The following is a 23699-nucleotide window of genomic DNA, read 5'->3' as shown; positions in this document are numbered from 1 at the left end:
GCTTTCAAAACCTGTTGAAGCTTTCTCTTGAGGTTTTCTGGTGCCATAGCCAAGATGTGGTTATTATTATTATATGATTGAAATGGAAACTAAGAATTTGTTAATGACTGTAGGATATCAAGTTTCAAATGGTGTTTACTAATCATTTTATTCATTTATTTAAGACTGACTTGCAGAAAGAGAAGGAGAGAGAGACAGATATGTTTGCCCTCTGCTGATTGATTCTCCCAGCGGTCACAGTGGTCAGGGCTGGACCATGTCACAGAAGAATCAGGCAGTTCTTCTGAGTCCCCCAGATGAGTCTCCCACCCAAGTGCTTGAGTCATCTTCCACTGTTTTGAACTTGCATTGACTTAGAGCTGGATTGGAAGTGAAAGTGGGTAATATCATTGTTTCCACACTAATATAATCATTTTTCCCTGTATCTGGGGATAGGGGAGTAACAAAGGGAAAAGCCCCACCCAACCTCTCACCCATCCTGGTCCCCAACATGAGGCATGCACCAACAACACAACAGCACAATGGAAAACACACAACTGGGTAACTAGCACATGGGTGACAAAAGAAAACACAGTAGTCTCCTGGGTAAAATGATGCCACCATGTAATCCATGAGCTAGTGATGAATTTGACAAGAGTAAAGAAAGTATTTGGAAGAGTAGAACTGAAACCAAAACACATTGCATGCAGCCAAAAATAAATAAACAAGTAGATACATAGATAGATAGATAGATAGATAGATAGATAGATAGATAGATAGATAGATAGAGAACAGTATTGAATGTGTTACTGAGGTTAGACTCTGCATGATGGGTTCCTTATATCAGAGAGAACATTTGGTATTTGTTCTTTTGGGATTGATGTATTTCACTGAGCATAATAGTCTGTAGCTGGGACCATCTCGCTGCAAATGGTGTCATTTCATTCTTTATTCCATGGAGTAGAAGTACCACTGTTTCTTTACCCACTCCTCTTTGGATACGCATCTGCGTTGTTTCCATGTCTTTCCTATTGTAGGTTGTGCTGCTGTCAATACAGGATTACAGATCTCTTCTCATATGCAGGTTTCATTTCTGTTGGGTATATTCATTCCTAGGGGCAGGATAGCTGGGTCATATGCCATGTTTATTTGCAATTCTCCAAGCTGATGACCACAATGGTAGTACTAGCCTACACTCCCACCAGCAGTAAAGGAGGGTACCTTTCTACCCACATCCATGCCAGCAGCTGTTGTTAGATTTTTTTTTTTTTAATTTGGAAAGGTGTATATACAGAGAGGAGAGACAGAGAGGCAGATCTTCCGTCCAATGATTCACTCCCCAAGTGAGCGCAACGGCCGATACTATGCCGATCCAAAGCCAGGAGATCTTCCAGGTCTCCCATGCAGGTGCAGGGTCCCAGAGCTTTGGGCTGTCCTTGACTGCTTTCCCAGGCCACAGGGAGCTGGATGGGAAGTGAGGCTGCCGGGATTAGAACTGGCGCCCATATGGGATCCCGGGTGTGCAATGCGAGGACCTTAACCACTGCGCCATTGTGCCAGGCCCTTGAAGAGTTTTAAATGTAGCCAGTCAATGGAGTTAGGTGGTATCTCAATGTGTTTTTGTTCTTATCTCCCTGATGGCTAGGAGCCTGAGCATCTTTTCATAGGTCTGTTAGCCATTTGAATTTTGTGTGTGTGTGTTTCTGTGTGTGTGTGTGTGTGTTTTTATGTCCGTTCCTTTCCTTTGACCACTTTTTTCAATACGGTTTTTTTGTTGTTGTTAGCTTTTCTTTGTTTTGTTTTGTCTTACTGGATTTCTGAGGCTCCCCTGTCACTCGAATAGTGTGCAAAAATGTTGTCCCAATTTTGTTGGTTGCCTCTTCACTTTGTAATGGTTTATATATATATATATAATATTAAATTTCCATTTAATTCAACATTTAGAGAAATGCATAATATAAAAGGAGACACGGAGGATGTAAATATATCAGTTTTTAAATAACAAAGCTTACAAAAAATGAAGGACTAAATAAGCTACTAAATGTGCATACAATGAAATACCAATCACCAGCTAGAAAATTTAAACACACTGATATGTACTAATGGATCCATATGGGGAGGAATCTTACTGAGAGGACATACTCAGTGAATGTAGTATTATAAGACTTTTATACATATGTGTTTTATGTTTTTATTATTTTTTCATCATTTTGGAATTAATTGACATAGTATTGGGTAAACAATATGCTAAAATTACATGCAAGTTCTTAACAACTTCCTGTGACTATTTCAATGACATTTTAACAATTGAGGTGCAAAACAGTTTTGGGGGGGTATGCAGAGAAATGTTTTATACTTTGGTGAGGAGTAATTGTTCTTTGTGTCCTACCTAGTAGGGTATGTGCGAGTCCATGCTGACCAATCTTTCTTTGTTGTTCTCTGCTTATCCATTCCAACTTGTGTGTGTATGTGGGTGTGAGTGTGTGTGTGTTTGGGGGGGGTGGTCTGGAGCGACACTGTTGGTCATTGTAGAGGGTGGGGGCCCAGAGCTGGAACCAAGCAAGGACCGGAGAGAGCTCCTCTCCCTTGTCCCAAAGGAAGTTCACTGCTCTCCTGATTCTGAGGACTGCTCATGGTTCCTGGCTGTTGTTCTGATGACTTTGGATCCTACAAGGAAGGACTTGGGCTTCTTCCGTCTCATGTAGTAGGTCCAAAGAGGGGGGATGGATGTCCTCTGAGTTCTCAGCCTCCGAAGGCATTCCAGTTCCCCGTGGTCTCTTTGGCAGTTGTGATGAAGTCCTTGGTGCCCGTTCTAATAGACCTTGGTGGGAATCCGGGAGTCCCTATCATTGGGACACAAGCCTCCTCCTGTCCTGCTGCTCCGCTCTGGGGCTCTCCTCTATTCTATGCATATGACCACCTGTTAATAGATTATTAGGGTCACTCCTGATTCCCCCTGTATGTCTTTGTAGTTTTTACTATTGTCTAATGCTGGTCTGAATCTATTGTCTTTAGGTTGCCTGTCCTGTTCCTGTAGGTTACACTACATGGCTTCCTCACACATTTAAAGGAGTTGAGAGATTTCTCTGTGCTCCCACCCAATTTCTGTGTATCACAACGTTTTGGAAGTATATTGGGTATTACAATCATTCAAAACACGTGGGATAAGATCGTATTACTTGCAGGTTCATCTGAGGATGATTTACTGTCATTGGAAATCTTTAGGGTTGTTTCGCGTCCCAAAAGCACTGCAAGTTCAGCATGGAGCTGTCTGAGCAGCATTCAGAGAACCAAAATCCCAGGGCTCCCTGGCCGGGCAGCCAGCAGGCGGGCCATCCACGGGACTCCGGCAAGCCCGGAGCAGTGCCCTATGTGGACGTGAGAGCCGCCTTGGTGCTTACCAGATTAGAAGCGGCTGGATCCAGGGAACCACAGTTGCCACATGGCAGCTGAGGAAGCAAACCCCTAGGTCTAGTCTCTGCCCCACCTCCATGTCCTCGGCTCAAGCCACGCCCCGGGGACCCATAGGACCACCCAGGCCCACTAGGTGGAGCCCCCTGATGCCCCCCAAAGGCAGGCCATCCATGGGACTCCGGCAAGCCTGGAGTGGCTTGCCGTGTGGGCATGGGAGCCACCTTGGTGCTTACCAGGTTAGAAACAGCCGGACCCGGGGACCCCCAGCTGCCACGTGGTGGCTGAGGGACCAAACCCTCGGGACTTTGTCATTGTTTCCTATGCCATATGCTTTTGAGTTTGATGTAGTCTCATTTGTCCATTTTGGCTTTGACTACCTTTGCTTCTGCTGTCTTTTCTAAGAAGCCTTTGCTTGTTGCTGTATATTGGAGTGTGCTTCCTATGTTTCCTTTAAATAGTTTCATGGTTTCTGGGTGCAGATTTACGTGGCTAATCCATTTAGAGCTGATTTTTGTATAATGTGACAGATGTGAATCTTGCTTCTTAATTCTACAAGTTGCTTTCCAGTTGTCCCAACAGCATTTGTTGAAGAGACCAGGGTTTTTGCCTGTATTGTTTTCAGTTTTGTTCTCAGACATTAGCTGGCTATACATGTGTGGGCTCCCTTCTGGTGTTCCTATTCTGTTCCACTGGTACAGAAGCAGACTGTTTTGATGTGCACTGCTCTGTAGTATGTCTTGAGGTCTGAAATTGTGATTCTTCCACCTTGTTTTTATTCTTCAGGATTGCTTTGGCTATTTGTGGTATCTTCTGATTCCAGATGCACTTTTGTGTAATCTTGTCTATTTCTGAGAATGCTATTGGGATTTTGATTATGATTGCATTGAATCTGTATATTACTTTTGATGTTATGTCATTTTGATGTTGTTGATCCTGCCAATGCAGGAACATGGTAAGTTTCTCCAGTTTTCAATATCTTCTTCTATTTCTTTTTAAAAATGTTTCGTGCCCGGCGCTGTGGCGCAGTGTTTAAGGTCCTCTCCTTGCACGCCTGGGATCCCTTATGGGTGCCAGTTCTATCCCAGCTGCCCCGCTTCCCTTCCAGCTCCCTGCCTATGGCCCGGGAAGGCAGTCGAGAATGGCCCAAGGCCTTGGGACCCTGCACCTGCATGGGAGACCCGGAAGAGGCTCCTGGCTTTGGATCGACATAGTATTGGCCGTTGTGCTCACTTGGGGAGTGAATCATTGGACGGAAGATCTGCCTCTCTGTATATCCGCCTTTCCAATAAAAAATTAATAATAAAAAAAATAAATCTAAAAAAATGTTTCATTGTTTTCGTCATAGAGGTATTTCACATATCTAGTTTGCTGAATTCCTAAGTATTAAAGAATCCTCTCTACTTTTTTAAAGGACAGTGTACTTACAATTTCTTTCTCATCCATGGAATTATTTGTGTACACTGGTTCCATTGATTTGTGTCCATCAATTTTTGTAACCTGCTACTCTGCTAATGTCTCTTAGGAGTTCCAGTAGTCTCTTGATTGAGGTTTCTGGTTCTCCTATTTCAGTGACTCACTTCCAGTGTGGATTAGTCTAATTCCTTATTCTTGCCTAATAGCTCTGGCAAGGACTTCCAATACCATAGTGAAGAGTAGTGGTGCCAGTGGACATCCCTCTCTAGTTACAGATTTTAATGGAAAAGCTTCCAATATTTGCACATTTGGTATGATGCTGTCATTGCTTTTTTCTTCTTTTTTTTAATGATTTTTATTTGAAAAGCGGATCTACAGAGAGGAGGAGAGACACAGAGGAAGATCATCCGTCTGATGAGTCACTCCCCCAGCAGCTGCAACGGCTGGAGCTCACCCAGTCTGAAGCCAGGAGCCAGCAGTTCTTCCAGGTCTCCCACACAGGTGCAGGGTCCCAAGGCTTTGGGCCATCCTCACCTGCTTTACCAGGCCAACAGCACGAAGCTGAATGAGAAGCATGGCAGCCAGGATTAGAACTGGGATCCATATGGGATCCCAGTACTTGCAATACGAGGACCCTAACCACTGCGCTATCGTGCTGTGCCCATTTAGTATGATGCTGCAATTGGTTGTTTTTGTTTTTGTTTTTTTTAATTACTTTGATTGTGTTGTAGAATGTTCCTTCTATGCCTATCCTGGTTAGGACTTACAGCATGAAGTGGTGTTGGATTTTATCAAATGCTTTCTCTGCATCTATTGAGAGGATCATATGGTTTTAATTTTCATTTTATTGATATGATGTATCACATTTATTGATTTGCGGATGTGGAACCGTCCCTGCACATCTGGGATGAATCCCATGTGGTCTGGGTGAATGATCTGCCTGATGAGTTGGATCCTGTTGGCTATGACTCGCCAGGGGAGTTTCCCAAGTTCTTCCACTTGACCCACTCCTGGACTCAGTTCTCATACATGCCATTGTGCTTTTAAGCCAGTGTCTGGGATAGTGTGCCCTTCCATTTGGCCGGCTTTTATGAGCTGGTGAATGTTGCATCCTGGCCCACCCCACACCCCATTCAGAGTGCACGTTTGGTTGCTGCTTCCTTGAGCAGTCTAGACTGCTGTTGGTTCATTAACCTGTGATTGTTGGCAGGCTCCTTGGTCACACCTAATTTAGTCCATCGCCATCCCTTCAACTTTTGAGCTAACCAGTGGAGCTAGTATTTCCACGGGGTTTGGCCCACACATCCCCCACAGAATCTACCCCCCTGATATGGTTCTCTCTTGTGCTACTTAATTCCATGGCCCTACCTAATGTGACCCATTTCCTGATCCATCAACACATCAGATAATGGAATATGATCCTGCTAGACAAGGCTGGAGTCTTAGCTTTTGCATGGAACGGTGTTCGGTATATCATTCTTATGCGTAAAGGTCATCTGGTCCCTCTCCTCTAACCTACGAGGTCTCATTACCCTCGCTAACCTTCAAAGGAAATGTTTCCACAGGCCCACATCTTCCCGCACCACCCACCCCCCCACACACACACACCGAATTTATGCCCTGACCTGGTTCTCTCGCATGCTGGTTAGTATCATAGGCCTGCCTAATGTGACTCATCCTTTGTTCCGACATTGTGCTAGGTACTAGGATCTAGCCCTGCTAGGATCTAGCCAAAGCTCCCACCACCTACGCCCTGAAGTCGAACTCTCCTACGTCCGTCCACCTCCAATTTCTCTGAATGTCTTTCTCTCTTTCTCACTGGTTTTCAAATAAATAAATCTTTGAAAAACAAGAAGACAGAAAACCCACAAATATGAATGAAGGTCATGTTTTATGAGAAAATATTAATTTTTGAGAATTTTTTTACTTGTCTTATGGGCTTCTTGGATTATTAGGATTATAGCATTCATTAGATTTGGGAAGCATTTAGTTTCCACATTCTTGAAATCTACTGAAATCTGCAGTTGCAGCTATTCGCACTCTTTGCAATTATCCCACATCACTAAATCTCAAGTGCTTTCATCACAGTGTGTCACATCAATGGAGTCCTTTCTCACAGCACATTTTTGCATTCTCAGAGAGATAAAATGGAAAAATCTTCATTCTAGTATTCACCCCTTTTTCTCTTTGTTTTTACATTGCACTTAAAAATTGTCCAATATTATTAAATGAATAACAAAAACATCAACTTACTCAACTGTGAAAAGAAAATTCTACAGATATTCTGCTGTAGCTTTAATATCTGTGTTTGAAAGCTGGTGTGATTGAAACATTGGTTTTCATGATACTAATAGCCTTTTTCTATTGAACTATGATGATTTTCTTTTCCTTTAAATCACTGAAAGATTAAGATCTTGAATGCAATGTCAGTTTAAAGCATGCTGTTTCAAATGTTTAGAAAAGCATTAGAGATAAAAAGTTAAGATAGAGAAGAAGTATCATTCTGTTTTTTGAAATTCTGTATATCAGCTACATTCACATTTTTTTATATTAAAATGAGTAACTAGATAAAAACCCAGAAAACTGATTAAAATTAAAGGACTTCCCAAACGTGCAAAAGCAGTGATGTTACAACATGGCCTTTGCTGTATATCTGTATGTATATGTATGTGTATGTATATGTATCTATTCTGTTCAACTGGTTCATTGTGACTGGCTGGTATTAGTGATTGTTACAAAAATAGCTTTGTCTGAGGCTGGAATTTGGTTTCCTACTAAGCTATAGTTCAGTAGGTAGAAATTAAAATTTTATTTTAATTGAAATGTTATTCCATAAAAAGTAAAAGAAATAATGTAGAAATGGTTTTAATACATTCATACTAAAAATGGAAAAATAATGGCAAGGGATAGTTATATATATATATTTATTGCCAATGTAAGATTTAAGAAATATTTACAGATTTATACATGTGTCTTCCTTATCCAATCTAGCAGGTTATTTATCATGTGTTTCTGTGTGTGAGTGTGTGTGTCTGCAGATTACACACTTAATTCATTTTATAATTGTGATAGAAAACAATCTGATACAGAATCATAATGGAATTGTAGCTTCAGAATTGCAAAAATGATACAGGACAATATATATATGGATTGTAAATTTAGCTACATGCACACAAGGTGCAAGTTAAACAAACACAAAAGAATTGCACTCGGCTTACTATTACAGGTACTGAATTAATAATTTGGCTCAGTGTTAAAGTGATTATTTAGTGTAATCTGTTTATGAAGCAGAACGGCAATCATAGGGACAAACTGAGTGTGATGTCTTCCTCTTGCCAGTTTATTTGAACAACGCCCTCAACAGTTGCTTAGATTCAAAATATTTAGAGAAAACAACTTGTAAGAGAATAATAAGGGATATTCCACTGTAGTATTGGAGTTGTAAAAGTACTACAGGAGAACTTATTTTTGTTTTGTTGTTACTCTGTATAGTCTGTAAATTAAATCACATCCATAAAAGTTTCAAATTAAGTATGCGTACAATTCACTGTCAGTCTTTGTACGTAATGATCCAGAACTGAGGAGACATGTACTTTATAGGTGTTGGTGTCATTTGAAGATGTGGCTGTGGACTTTACCCAGGAGGAATGGCAGCACATGGACAACACTCAGCGGACCCTGTACAGGGATGTGATGCTTGAGACTTACAACAATCTGCTGTCCGTGGGTGAGTGAAAATCTGTCCTGCCCAAACAGAAGACTTTTCTATGGTTGACAAGGGAAAGGAGAGTTTCTGAAGTTCCATGCTAGAAAAGACTGGCAGTGATGTCACAAAATCGACATCATTTTCCATGAACAGGGTACAGCTTGACAAAGCCTGATGTGATCTTAAGCTTGGAACAACATTCAACACCATGGACCGTGGACAAATCTACAAACCAGAGACTTCCAGGTAGATGAGCACATAGTGGGCATTGAAATTAACATATAGCTCATTAAAGGTTGACTGGAAACCTCTTTCTTTAATTTTTATTCTTTTGTTTTGTTTTGTTTCCTTAATATATCTGATGTAAAAGGAGATTTTAAGAGAGAAGCCCCACCAAGTCTCCCACCCACCCCAGGTCCCACATGTGGGGCATGCTCCGAAGGTCTTGCTCAAGTGATTTTGATAGTTTAGCAGTTCTGAATTGCTGCCACTCTCACCACTCCAAGCACGATGCAGTCGTTACTGAATCCACTGATTCACATAGTCCATCATATAGTATCCGTTTGCCCAGTACTTTCATTGCCAACATATGACTGAGGTATTTGATTAACTTGTTCTCTCCTGTCATCTGATGGTTAATGTACTAAGTTCAAAAGCTCGATTGGAGGGCTCCCCAAGGAAACTTTGTCTAAAGTGTTCCCAGATCAGATTCTTGTATGTACTAGCAGGAACGAGGCTCAGCACAGTGCATCACCCTGATCAGTTGGTGATTGCAATTGCTGGGTTGGTTGTGTTTCCATCCCTGTCTTGCACTGGAACCAATGGGTGTTTGCAGTCCAGCCTGATTCTGCCCTGCACATACTTGGCCCTTGCATAAACCAGTGGGAGCTGCAGCCCAGTTACACTGATCCAACATAACCCCACCAGGCCCACCCCCTACCCTGGTTTGCCAGTCTGTGTAGCAAACTAGTCCAGTCTGTCCCACCTCCCCTTCTGCTCTCATACATGTCAGTGGGTATTAAACCTGTTCCATCGAACCAGCTCAACTACCCAGCCCTCAAGTATGTTGTTGGGTGTCTCTCTGTCTAGCCACCCCAGTCCCTGTCCTAGTTTTCGTGCCCTTCTGTGGGGGGTGGTTACCCAACAGGGAGGAGCCCAATATTTCTCTCCCAGGACACTCCCACTCCCAATTATGCACTCTCCAGGTGGTTCTGTGGTTTAACTTGACAGAACTCACCCCCAGTGCCACCTTCTGCCATCTGATGCTGTGGCTAAGCCCCAACAACCCTCACCCACTCTGTGGATTGCACCATGAGGAACTATCAGCCCAGCCTGGCTTTTCCCTGATCCAGTCCACATGAGGCGCACACAGGCGTTGTGTCCCTGGCCCCGCCTAGTCTGGTCTGCCCCCATCCCAGAGCACGCTCTCCAGTGGGAGTAGCTGTTCAGCAAGGGAACCACCCGTTATTCCCCTGCCGGTTCTGCCCCCTCCCTTCCTGGTTCTCACATGTACTGCTTGGGTGCTGCTGTCACATCTGGCATAGACAACCTCTTCTTGGCATTCCATTTTGTGTACTGCTTTTGTCACAAGTGAACCTGGCTCGACCCACTTTCTGTTCTGGCATTTGGATTTGCCAGTGGATGACGTGAATTGGTTCAGCCTGGTCTGCTACCGACCCATGCGTAATGTATGCTTGTGGGACAATTTCCATGACCTCTTCTGGGCTGTTTCCTTTCATCTTACTTGGGCTTACCTGCCGGGTCTGTGTCCTGCCAGAGACATTGCCCAGGCTCCTCCATCAGAACCCCTCTGAGTGCCAGATTTCACGCAGACCAGTGGGTGCATGAGGCAGCACTACTCAGTTCACCTCCACACTTGTGCCAATGGAGACTACAACTGTATCCTGAACCGAACACAGCCCCATTCCAGCTTGTGCGCCCATTGGTGGGAACCTCCACCTAGCTAGGGTGTCCCTTTAGCTCCCCAACTGGGCCTGTTCCCAGCCATAGATCCCATATATGCCAGTGGTGGCTCAGATTCAGCTTTGGACAGCCTCTCACCTGTTGTGACCCCACCTTAGACATTGTTGCTCAGCATCAGTGGCTCACGCAGACCACTTGGTGCAAAAACCTAGCTAAGGTTTGCTCAGTACTGCCTGACGCACCTGTTCCATCGCTTTTTTTACATTGATGAGCCGTTAGTGCTACTTTGCCCAGCCTGTCTGACCCCGAGGTCCAGACCACCTATTCACCAGTGGGAGCTATAACTCACCAAACTCACCAGGGGAGCTTCCCAAGTTTCTCCCCCTTATCCCCTCCCAGACACAGTCCTCCTACATGCCACTGGGCTTTAGGCCAGTGTCCGGTGCTGTCCGTCCTTCCTTGACCTAGCATGAGCTGGTGAGCGTTGCAGTCCAGCACACCCCACACCCCACTCAGGATGCACACTTGAGCGCCACTGCCCTGACTAATACAGACGGCCATCGGTTCTACAACTGCCGTCATTTCTCTTCACCTGACACCTCTTGTTTTTGTGTTTTTTAAGTTTCCTCCCAGAGGATAGCTGATGAGACACAGGAATTCCACAATCTCCATGTGTAGTTTTACTCTAGCAATGCCTTTCAAAATTTGTTGGCGAGTAACCCTACATCTAGAATTACTTATTGGTCTTTTTATTATGCCTTGCACTTGAATCATCATGTGCCACCTGCCAGATACACTTTCTCAGGACATTGTCTTTGAATCAGAGTGCTCAAGCCAAGACAGATTGGTGCTGTTATGGGATGTACGATATCCATCCCAAGCCTTATTTTGAGTTTCTGTGCCACATTTTCACTGCTATCCTGCATCAACTTAAAATACACAATTTGAAGTAATTGAAATTGTTATTTTAAAAAGTTGTTATGTCAATTATTAATAAAGAAGAAGTCATGATCATTAATCATACTCATAAGTGTCCTCATTTCCCTAATATTAAAATGTGCTCAATCTAGAATGGCAACGAACCTCATCAGCTTTAATTGAACATTTTATCAAAAAAATTAAATGAGCTTCATGGAGATGGTTACTCTTTTCTTCATTTCAGATCGCTACAGAAAGAATAAGCTGCTTGGAGCTAATCAGGAAAGTCAAGAAATAATCTTCAGGCAAGTTATAATCACAAAAATTGTATAATAACCCAAAAGGGAGTTGCATTGCCAACGGTGACTTTTTTCTGATGATATACTTATTTTTATTGGAAAGTCAGACATACAGAGAGGAGGTGAGCGAGTAAGATCTTCCATGCATTGATTCACTTCCCAGGCAACAACAGCAGCTAGAGCTGAAGCAAGGAGCATGGAACCCCTTTCAGGTCTCCCACAAAGCTGCAGAATCTCAAGGCTTTGGGCTGTCCTTAACAGCCTTCTCAGGCCACGTGCAGAAAGCCAGATGGGAAGTGGGCTGCCTGGATTAGAACCAGCACCCATATGCGATCCTAGTACATTCATTCTAGGAATTTAGCCACTAGTATATCTCACAGGGCCCTGATAAAGATACTTAATATTAGCTGTGCCCATAATTAAAACATGATATAAATGAGAAATTGTACAAAAATGCAACTTAAGAAATATAATTTGCTTCTTTATACATACATATTTCATTTATAGTTGGAGTGTTCATTTGAAAATCACGAGGTGAATATAGAAAGTAGATGGAGTGAAATTATGTTACTTTGGAGAGAGCCAGAGGATGGTGTGCCTCTTGAACGGAGAGAGGTGGAGAAAACAAAATTTCAAAAGGGTCTTCCATTTTGAAATGTCCCCTGAGCCTTCTCTGGGCAGGAACCTGTGAGTAAGGCATTTCCCAGTGGTTTTCTCTTGAAGAGACATGAAATAAATCCTACTTTGTAGTTCCAAATATATCCTTGATATTCCATGTCTTCTCATGTCTCAGATTTAGGAAGACACACGAGTAATCTGAGACAGGATACAAATGAAAGCAACTGTTCTTTTCTCAACTGATCTATGTTCTATGGAATGGGTCATCTAAAGACCCACATAGGTCACTTCTAAAGATCAAACCCAAGGCACAGCTTGGTAGGCCAGCAGCTAAAGCCCTTGCTTGTGCATGCATTGGTCTCATATGTGCACTTATTCATATTCTGGCAGCCCCACTTAACATCCAGCTCCCTGATTGTTGCCTGGCATTGTAGTCGAGCACAGCACAAAGCCTTGTGACAAGGAATCTGTGTGTGAGACCCAGAAGAGTTCCTGGCTTCTGGCTTTGTGTCAGTTCAGATCCAGCCATTGTGATCACTTGGGGAGTGATTCAACAGACAGAATATCTTCCTCTCTCACTCTCCTGCTGTCTGCATATCTGACTTTCCAATAAAAATATATAAATTTTAAAGATTTATTTTTATTATGTTTTCATTGGAAAGGCGGATATACAGAGAGGAAGATCTTCCGTCCGATGATTCACTCCCCAAGTGAGCGCAACGGGCCGATACTATGCCGATCCGAAGCCAGGAGCCTCTTCCGGGTCTCCCACGCGGGCGCAGGTTCCCAAAGTTTTGGGCCATCCTCGACTGCTTTCCCGGGCCACAGGCAGGGAGCTGGAAGGGAAGCGGGGCTGCCGGGATTAGAACCGGCGCCCATATGGGATCCCGGGCGTGCAAGGCGAGGACCTTTAACCACTTGCGCCACCGCGCCGGGCCCAAATATATAAATTTTAAACAACAAAAACATCAAGGCCAAGAAAAATACTTGGGGGTACAATGAGTCTTATCACTCAAGAGAGGATAAACCAATCTAAAACATGAGAAAAGAACCCAGAACTTGGGTAAATGTCAGGTGCTTGGCATTCAGAATCCACGTAGTTGTTTGAAGTCATGCAGAAAAGTGCCCTTTGCTTGGGACTGTCAATTTGGCCTAAGGAGCTGTCCAAACACAAGCATTCAGAGCCTAGGGTCCAATAGGAAAATTGAGTTGAAAAGGAAAGTGCAAATAGGTAGTAGCTGAGCAGAGCGTCTGAAGTATTAAACTGCTGTACTTCCTACCTCCACCTCTCTAAAATGTAGTCCCTCTGGATGTTTAGCTACAGCAAGGCAGTGGTTGGGGGTTGGGTCTTTGTTCAGGTGTTACATCGTGCACCAGAGCAAATGTTACAAGGAAAACTCAGTGCTTCTTTCTGCATCATACTGTAGAAACAGAAACAGAAAATCAGTTTTGAATAGATGTTTCACTTGCTAAGTGACCAGGTAAACTTGGATGCAGGACAGAGAAAGCACCTGCAAGTAGAGATCTTAGAAGTCAACTTGCTTGTGAATGGACAGAAGCAAGACACCGTAGCTCATTTGAAATCTTTTCTTCCCCCAGGATGCCTGATGAAATGCCTCTGGAGATAAAGCATGCCTCTAATTTGCCTGAGATCAAACTCCAGAGTGGGGAAAATCTCAGACAACATGATAAGATGCACACTTGTGAGCAGTCTTTTGAACACAGTGGGAAAGAAAAAACTTTCAGCAAGAAGAAGATATTCCTTGTGAGTGAGAAAGTTTACACCAGCGATGCATGTAATAAGCAACCTGTCAATGTGGGAGAGTCTGTTCAGGTTAAAGAGAAACTGTTAAGTAACAGTCCTGACTTTGACAATCATCAACAACCACAATCAGGAGAGAAATCCTATGAGCATTTCCTGAGTGAGAAATCACTTATTTATAAAGAAGATGTCAAAGTCAATGAGATAGCCCAAACAGCAAAAAGTTGTTATATATGTGGTTACTGTAAAAAGCCTTTTCACTATAAATCTTGCATTAATAGCAAACATAGAAGTGAAAGAGGAGCACATTTGAATGTGTGCAATGAATGTAAAGAAAACATTGACCGGAAGTCAGAACTCATGGGAGATCAAATTCCTGACACTGCAGAGATGCCAAATGAATGTAATGAGCATGGAAAAGCCTTTCACCAGCAATTATCTGTCATTAGGTATCAGAGAATTCACACATATGGGAAACCTTATGAATGTAGTGAGTGTGGAAAATCGTTTAAACTGAAGTCATATCTAATTGCACATCAGAGAATCCACACAGGGGTAAAAGCCTATGAGTGTAGTGAGTGTGGAAAAGCATTTAAACTGAAGTCATATCTAATCCTACATCAGAGAATCCACAAAGGGGGAAAACCTTATCAATGTAGTGAGTGTCGAAAAGGTTTTCATTGCAAGTCGGTGCTAATCCCACATCAGAGAATGCACACTGGGGTAAAACCTTATCAATGTAGTGAGTGTGGAAAAGCTTTTTCTCAGAAGTCACACCTCATCACACATCAGAGAATCCACACAGGGGTAAATCCTTATGAATGCAGTGAGTGTGAACAAGCATTTAAACAGAAGTCATCTCTAATCACACATCAGAGAATCCACACTGGGGAAAAGCCTTATGAATGCAGTCAGTGTGGAAAAGCTTTTTCTCAGAAGTCGCACCTCATTACACATCAGAGAATCCATGCAGGGATAAAACCTTATGAATGTAGTGATTGTGGAAAAGCTTTTCGTTACAAGTTGGACCTAATCCCACATCAGAGAATCCACACTGGGGAAAAACCTTATGAATGTAGTGAGTGTGGAAAAGGTTTTTCTTGGAAGTCACAACTCATTACACATCAGAGAATCCACACAGGGGTAAAACCTTATGAATGTAATGAGTGTGGGAAAGCTTTTTCTCAGAGGTCACACCTCATTACACATCGGAGAAAGCACACAGGGGTAAATTCTAATGAATGTAGTGAGTGTGGACAAGCGTTTAAACAGAAGTCACACCTAATGATACATCAGAGAATCCACACAGGGGAAAAACCTTGTGAATGTAGTGAATGTGGAAAAGCATTTAAACTGAAGTCATCTCTAATAGCACATCAGAGAATCCACACTGGGGAAAAACCTTTTGAATGTACTGAGTGTCGAAAAGCTTTTTCTCAGAAATCATACCTCATTATACATCAGAGAATCCACACAGGGATAAAACCTTATGAATGTAGTGAGTGTGGAAAAGCATTTAAACAGAAGTCATCCCTAAATACCCATCAGGCAAACCACACTGGTGTAAAACCTTATGAATGTAGTGAGTGTGGAAAAGCTTTTTCTCAGAAGTCGCACCTCATTACACATCAGAGAATCCATGCAGGGATAAAACCTTATGAATGTAGTGAGTGTGGAAAAGCTTTTCGTTACAAGTCGGACCTAATCCCACATCAGAGAATCCACACTGGGGAAAAACCTTATGAATGTAGTGAGTGTGGAAAAGGTTTTTCTTGGAAGTCACAACTCATTACACATCAGAGAATCCATACAGGGGTAAAACCTTATGAATGTAGTCAGTGTGGTAAAGCTTTCTCTCAGAAGCAACACCTCATTACACATCAAAGAATCCACACTGGGGAAAAACCTTATGAATGTAGTGAGTGTGGAAAAGCTTTTCGTTACAAGTCGGGCCTAATCCCACATCAGAGAATCCACACTGGGGAAAAACCTTATGAATGTAATGAGTGTGGAAAAAGTTTTTCTCAGAAGTCACACCTCATTGCACATCAGAGAACCCACACAGGATAAGAACAATGTGAATGTCCTTTGTGGTGAAAATCCTTTTGCAGGCAGTCAGATTTCATTACACATCAGAATTCACATGGGAGAAACATTATGAATGTAGATAATGTGCAGAAGCCTCTTGGAAGCCTTAATTTTCATTACTAAAATGTGTAAGCATATGTTAGCTCCCATAAGCATACAGGCATGCTCTAACAGCTTACAACGTGAATGAAACAAGCTTTAGTTACATTGCAAATAGAAAACTAAAAGTGTAGTGGAAGTGCAAAAACACTTTAGAAGTTTCAGCAAGTGTTAAAAAGTAAACATGCAGAATATCAGTGTATTTCAGAACAGTCTATGTGTTGTTAAAATAAGATTCAGTTTTTGTGTGGTCCTTATTGTGAAGGATAAAATGTGAATGAGTACTGCTTTCAGATTTTTGTGTTGCTAATAAATCTTCAGTGCGTAACGCTTGTTTGGAATACCATCTTTATCATTTACACATTGTATGTAATAGGAGTTTTCTATAATTTCAAAATTCCACATGCTGTTTCAGACTAGAATTGGAAGCATAAATATGAACTGATGCATGTGACAATTCTTTTCTTTTTTTTTTTTTAAGTCTCCACAATCTTTATTCTCTTCACGTTGCTGCACTAATTGGTGACTAAACAGCTACTGCCTTTCGGTAGCTTTCTCCATCTTCAGGAGTTTCTTAAACAGTTGCACATCTGTCATCATTTATAAAGAGTTTCTTTTTTTTTTCTTAATTAATAAAATTTAATTTGACATTCTTTACATACTTAGTTAGAGTAAGAAGGTTCAAGGGCTACAGGAAAGTGGATAATACTAGTATGTTTTCCATATTGTTACCTTCATGTTTAAAAGGGGGGTATTATAAGGGAGAAGGCCCACCCAATTTCCCACCCTCCCCAAGTCCCGGGTGTAGGGCATGCTCTGAGGTTCTTGCTCAAGTGGTTTTGATATTGCAACAGTTATGAATCGCTGTCAATCTTGCCACTCCAAGCACTATGAGGTCTTTGAAAAATCCACTGATTGACATAGTCCATTATAGCTGAGATGGTTGGTTGACCCGTTCTGTCTTCTCTCTTTTCTTCGTTAGGGTTCTGAGTCCAGCATTTAGATTAGGAAGATCTCCAAAGAAACTTCTTGTATGTGCTAACAAGTACAGGGCCTGGCACCGTCCATCGCTCCAATCAGCTGGTGGTTGTAATTGCTGGGTTGGTTCTGTTTTCACTCCCGACTTCCACTGGAACCAATGGGTGTTGCGGTCCAGCCTGGTTCTGCCCCGCACATACTTGGCCCTCACCTAAACCAGTGGGAGCTGCAGCCTAGTTGGTGCGACCCACAATAACCCCCACCAGAACCGCCCCTGCCCTGGTTTGCCAGTAAGTGTAGCAGTAATCCAGTCTGTCCCACACCCCATTCCACCCCAGCCGCTGTTTGGTTTTATGTCCTCCCGTGGAAGTGGTAACCCAAGAGGGATGAGCCCACTGTTACCCTCCCAGGCCTCTCCCACTCCCAGATTCCAGTTGATGCTACCCAAACAAACCTCGCCCACTTTAATTCTGTTTGCACCAGTAGGAATAATCCGCCGAGCCCGGCTTTTCCCTGACCTAGTCCACATGAGGCGCACAGGTGTGGTAGCTCTGTCTAGTCTGGTCTGCCCCCATCCCAGCCCATGCTCTCCTGCGGAAGTAGCTATCCTGCAAAGGAACCCTCCGTTATTCCCCTGCTGGCTCTGCCTACTTCCTTTCTTGTTCTCCAGCTGGTTGGACGCTGCGGTCCCTTCCGGTACAGGCAACCTCACCTCGGCATTCCATATTGTGCACTAGTCTTTGTTGCGACCGAACCTGGTTCGACCCACACTGGTGCCAGGATTTGCCAGTGGATGACGTGGACAGATTCAGCCTGGTCTTGCCCCCACGTCTGCCAAGTGTATGCCAGTGGGTAGCTTTCCATGGCCTTTTCTGGGCTGTTTCCTATCATGTTTCTTGCGCTGACCTGCCGGGTCTGTGTCCTGCCAGAGGAGTTGCCCAGGCTCCTCCATCAGAACCTCTCCCAATGCCAGGTTTCGCGCTTACCAGTGGGTCCATGAGCCAACCCTACTCAGTCCACCTCCTGTCATAGCAGGAACTGTGGCTTTTCCTGACTGTCCTTCCACGCAATCTAGTTCTTGCTGTTGGATGTTCCAGCCCAGCCATGGTTTGTCCATACCCACGTATGGCTCACACATGGCTCAGTAGGGGTTTGAGACCTTGCCTAGTCTATCACACATCTGCCCTGGTCCTCCAGAACACCAGGGGGAGTCAGGGTCCAGCCCGGTTCGGTGCATCCAATCCCAGTCCATACTTGTGCCAAGGGAGACTACAACTGTATCCAGATCAGAACGCAGCCCCCCTTCCAGGCCACGCGCCTCTTTGTGTGGACCTCAGCCCAGCTAGGGTTGTCCCCTTTGCTCCCCAACCGGGTCTGTTCCCAGCCATAGATCACTCGCATGCCAGTGGTTGCTCTGACTCAGCTTGGCACAGCTCCTCACCTGTCCTGAACTCTGCCTTAGACACTGTGGCTTTGTGTCCCTGGCTCCCGCAGACCAGTAGGTACAAGAGCCTAGCTTGGCATGATCTTTGCTCCCTCCTGGTTTCTAGTTTTACTTGTGGGCTAAGGTTTGCTCATTCGTACCAGATCTACTCTGTTCCCTACCAGTTGACACATTAGCCAGCCGTTGGAGCTACTTTTGCAGGACAAGCCCCTAGCCCAGGCTTCTGCATGGACTGGTATTTGGTGCCCAGCATTATTAGTGATTACAAATTTTAAAAAGGAAGAGTTACTGCCTGTTTCAGTTCCGAGAATCACAATGGGTTCAACCTGGAGCCAATTAAGCAGCAAATCATAGAACAAAATCCCCAGAGCTCCCCAGCCAGGCGGCCAGCAGGCGGAGCCTGGCACCAATGGCGCACTGGCTGCCTGGGAACGGCTCACCATGTGCCCATGGCAGCCGTCCGGGATCCAGGCATGAGACGCCCCGTCCTGAGACCCACCAGCTGCCGGGAGGCTGCTGGAGGTTTAAATTCCCAGGCCCAAGGTCGCGCCCCTCCCAAATCCCCTTCACCGCCCAATGAGGGCGACGGGTGGGTGCCGGACCTGCCCTGTCCCAGAGGCCTCCCCCCTCGGTCTACTCACCCCAAAGGAAGCAGCCTCTGGAACCTAGCAGGCCCGGACACGGCTCACCATGTGCCCATGGCGGCCGTCCGGGATCCAGGCATGAGACGCCCCGTCCTGAGACCCACCCGCATGTGACAATTCTAATGCTAGTGACCCAGCTATAAAGATGAAGTTTGATCAGAGTGAAGAATACCGTGACATCTGGCCAAATGTGGATCCCATTTGGCACTTGTCACTCCTTGACTTCTCTAGTTTGGGAGATCACCCCTGGATCTCTGCCCACTTGGTCCTTGTAGGAAGATATAGGCTCGTGGCACAACATGTCCCTGTGGGAAACCCTAACAATAACTGTGGACCTGTGAAGGACATAGCTTAGAATCCTGCACCAAAGAGAAGAATCTGATCACTGAAGTGCAATGATCTACAGCAAAAAAATACACAAAGGTAAATGTATATTTACCTCCCTGCAAAGGAGCAAAACCTGATGCCAACCTGAGAGCTAACTGAGGAAGACATTGAGAAAATTGGGTTCTCAGAATTCAGGAAACTCATAAAGCTTCTGATCAACATTGAGAAGCACATACAAGAGAGGAAAGATGTCAAGGTCCATTTGAAAACAAAAAACCATGAATAGCTCCAACCATCCTGAAGGATAGGAAGTTACCAGGGGGAATCACAGTCTAGCCTCTGGTCATACTATATGATGGTGGTTATCAAAACAGCCTAGTACTGGCACAAAGATAGAGAGGAGGATCAATGGGGCAGAATAAAAACAACAGAAGGGAACCCACACAGATACAGCCAATTAATCTTTGAGAAAAAGACCAATGACAATGCAGGCAAATGGGAAGTTCTCTTCAATAAATATATAGCTGTTGGGAAAACTGGTCAATAGCATGCAGAAATGAGAAGATAGACTCACATCTCTCACCATACACTAAGATCACATCCAAACGGTTAAAGACCTACACCTACATCCAGAAACCTTCAAACTTTTGGAAGATAATGTTAGAAACGCCCTGCAAGATTTAGGTGTAGGCCCGGACTTCCTAAAAAGCCCTCCAAAAGCAATAACAATGAAGAGCAAAATAAACAAATGGGACTACATCCAACTAAGAAGCTTCTGTACAGCAAGGAAAACAATCAGCAAAGTAAAAAACAACTCACAAAATGGGAGATCTTTGCACACTACATAGGTGATAGGGGGCTAATCTCCAGAATAAACAAGGATCCCCAGATCAACCAAAACACTGAAACAAAAAAACCACTCCAGAAATGGGCATGGAAAATGGACAGATATTTCACTAAGGAAGAAATCCAAATGGCAAACAAACAAAAAGATGCTCCAGTTTCCTGGCAATAAGGAAAATCCAAATGAAGACAACAAGAGGTACTACCTAATGCCAGTAAGAATGAAAAACATACAAAAAACCACCAACAACACTTGCTAGTGGGGATGCGGGGAAAAGGAAACACTACTCTGCCTTTGGTGGGACTGCAGGTGGGTACAGCCTCTATGGAAATCAGCATGGAGAGCACTCAAACAACTGAAAATCTGCATACCATACAATCCAGCAATTGCACTCACACATACCTTACTAGGTAGGACACAGAGATTAGATACTCCTCACTGGGGAATGGAAGATTTCTCTGCACACTCCTCCTGAAACAGTTCTACACCCCACATGTTGACATAAGCCTTGCCAAACAATGTAGCTAGGATCAGAAAATCCTAGTCCCTGCCCTAATGTGAACTGCTGTTGTGGCTCAACGTGGTTGTCCCACACCTCATCCTGACTCTTGCACCTGCCAGGGGATGTTGCAGACTAGCTCAGCCCTGTCTGCCTCAGACCTGACCCACATGTATACTGACAGGTATTGTAGCCCGGCCTGTCCTGGACTGCCCCTAGCTTTGGCTCTTGCACTCACCAGCTGGGACTGTGTCTTCACAGTGTAGTTTCCCAAACCCCTCTATCAAACCAGCTTCCAGTTGCTGATCTTGTGCACACTGTTGTGTGATTGGCTCAGCCTAATTTGGGCCACGTTCATTCACTGGCAGGTATTGTGGCCTTGTCAAACCAGCCACAACTTGTTCTGACTCTCACTGGTGGGTGCTTAAGCCCGAACCCTCCCTGGCTCACTCCCAAATCTAGCACCTCATCTTGCAAGCACCAGTGGGCGCTGGAGCCTAACCCAGCCTGGAACACCCAGAGTTAGTCCACACACTTGCCAAAGGATGTTGTAAGCATGTTCAATCTGGTCTATTCCCATTGCTGGCTCTTGAGCTCATCAGTGGGAACTGCAGCCCAGTAGTGGAATCCCCTTAGCTTCCCAACCTGATCTGCTCTCAGCCTGGCATGATGCTGGTGGTGATTGCTCTGTCCCAGCCTGGCATGATCCACTCCCTGTCATCAGATGCTTCAGCATGGCCTGTACCAGCCCACCCTCACCCCAGCTCATGCCTTTGGTTGCTGCAGCCTTGGCCTGCCCAACCTGTCCCTACCCCAGGCCTCATGCAAATCATTGGATGTGATAGCCTAGCCTAAAATGGTCCACACCCTGTCCTGGCTCCCACACATGCCAGCATTTGACACATTTGGCCCAGCCTTGCCCAGTCTATGCCCCAAGCTAGCCCACACACATGCTGACAAGAGAAACAGCCTTGCTTGGTCTGGCCCACTCTCAGCCCCAAATCTTGTGCTCATCAGAAGGAGCTACAGCCTAGTAGGTGAGTTCCCCAAGTTCCCTTACCAGGCCCATTCCCACAACCAGATCTCACATATAAGAGGTGCTAAAGCCCTGTACATTGTAGTCCATCCCCACAATCTTGGTCTTTGTGAGTACTGATAGATGCTTCATTTTGGCCCATCCCCCGCACCCAATTCTTGGGTGTGCCTGTGGGTGCTGCAGTCTGGGCTAACCTGGCCTACTCACAACCCCAGTTCCCATGAGTGTTGGTAAGCTCCATGATCATGCCTAGTTCAGACCATCACCATCCCCAGTTCTCATGCAAACCAGCAGGTATTGCAGTCCCACAAAGATGAGCCCACATATCTCCCACAGAATCTGTCCTCAGATCCTGTTTTCTCATGTGCTGGTTAGTGTCATGGTCCAGCCTAATGTGTTCCATCCCATGCTCCAAAACTCACTGGCAGCTACTGTGGTCAAACCCTGCCAGGCATGACCCCAGTCCCACCTTCCTTGTTTGCTGGTAAATGGTGATTGATACCAACGTGTTCAGCTCAGGTTTCCCTCTGTGGGTAGTTGCATTGGTCTGACCCAAAAAGGTCCTCTAGATTCCCTCCTCCAAACCACCACCTTGTTTACCTTCAAGTGCAGTATCCTGGTTGGTGGAAGTCTCCCAGAAGTCAATCCTCACCTGTAACGTTCTCCCTTAGCGATCCTCATTCATACCCTCATATCCTCCTTCCCTGAGCAATCCACAGGCCCCATGCCTGTGAGCACACAGTTCCCAGAGCCTGCTTTTCTGGTGGTGTGATGTGAGGCCTGGGGACATGCCCACCTGTCCCAGGCACACATTTGCTTGTGTGGCTCTCCAGACACCACCAGTTGGCATGACAACCAACATGACAGATTTCTGAAGAGAAGTTGTTGTGCCTGGGCCAGCTTTGGCAGGGAGCGGCAGCCAGCACTCACTGCTAGCCACCACAGCCACACAAAGGCACCAGCTGGGGCACGCTGCTGCCTCTGTGTTACAGCTCATTGATGGCTTGTCACAGAAGCGGCAAACCACAGCACCTGGGACGTGTCCCGATTCTGCTGGGGCAGTGTCAGCAGCCATCATTAAAGTGTAGTCCACTGTAGTCCACACGCCCGCAGTTCAAGGGCCACTCCTCCCTCCTCCTATTGCCCAGCGGTGGGGTCCCAAACCTGCGCAGTGCCCAAGGCAGGCCTCACATGTCACCATCCAACTTCCAGCGCTGAGGTTCTGCAGGGCTCCAGCACCTCAAAGCCTGGGCATGCAATAGGGCCCACTTCCACTGGTTGATAATGGGAGCTGAGCAACCAGGGCCACACCTCTAGCAACAGGGCCCGTCTTCCTGGAACAGTCATTCCAGGTTCCCCCACAGCTGGCACTCCACATGGTGCACACGCAGAGCTTCCAAGGCAGCCCTCCATGCCTGCCTGTCCTGTCTCAGGAAGCTGTCTTCCTCTGTACCTGTGAAGCACCCCTCCCACCTAGACTCCCTGTGCCCCCAGTGGCTGAGATCGCTTGGCCACCTCCACCCACTGAGATGCATCTCAGGCAGGCAGGATCCGAGGAGACAGCACAGAGCCACAGGAACTCAACAGGTGGGGATGCACCTACATCACACCCCATCGCATGGGTCCACAGCCCCTCTCCATTTCTGGGTCTGACTGCACTGCACCCCCTAGTTCCCAGCCCAGGTGTATGCCCCTCAGCCCCACCTCT

At 45.1% G+C, this 23699-nt stretch overlaps 1 pseudogene; it reads left to right on the top strand.

Moving 5' to 3' along the window:
* The first annotated feature begins 8706 nt into the window (after positions 1 to 8706).
* Positions 8707 to 16102, top strand: LOC121156378 (annotated as a pseudogene).
* Positions 16103 to 23699: the final 7597 nt, after the last annotated feature.

This window comes from Ochotona curzoniae, unplaced genomic scaffold (assembly GCF_017591425.1).
Source record: "Ochotona curzoniae isolate NIBS_2020 unplaced genomic scaffold, NIBS_Ocur_1.0 contig_342, whole genome shotgun sequence".
Classification (NCBI taxonomy): Eukaryota; Metazoa; Chordata; class Mammalia; order Lagomorpha; family Ochotonidae; genus Ochotona; species Ochotona curzoniae.
Note: the sequence above shows the minus strand (reverse complement) of the source record. Positions and strands in the feature narration are given on the sequence as shown.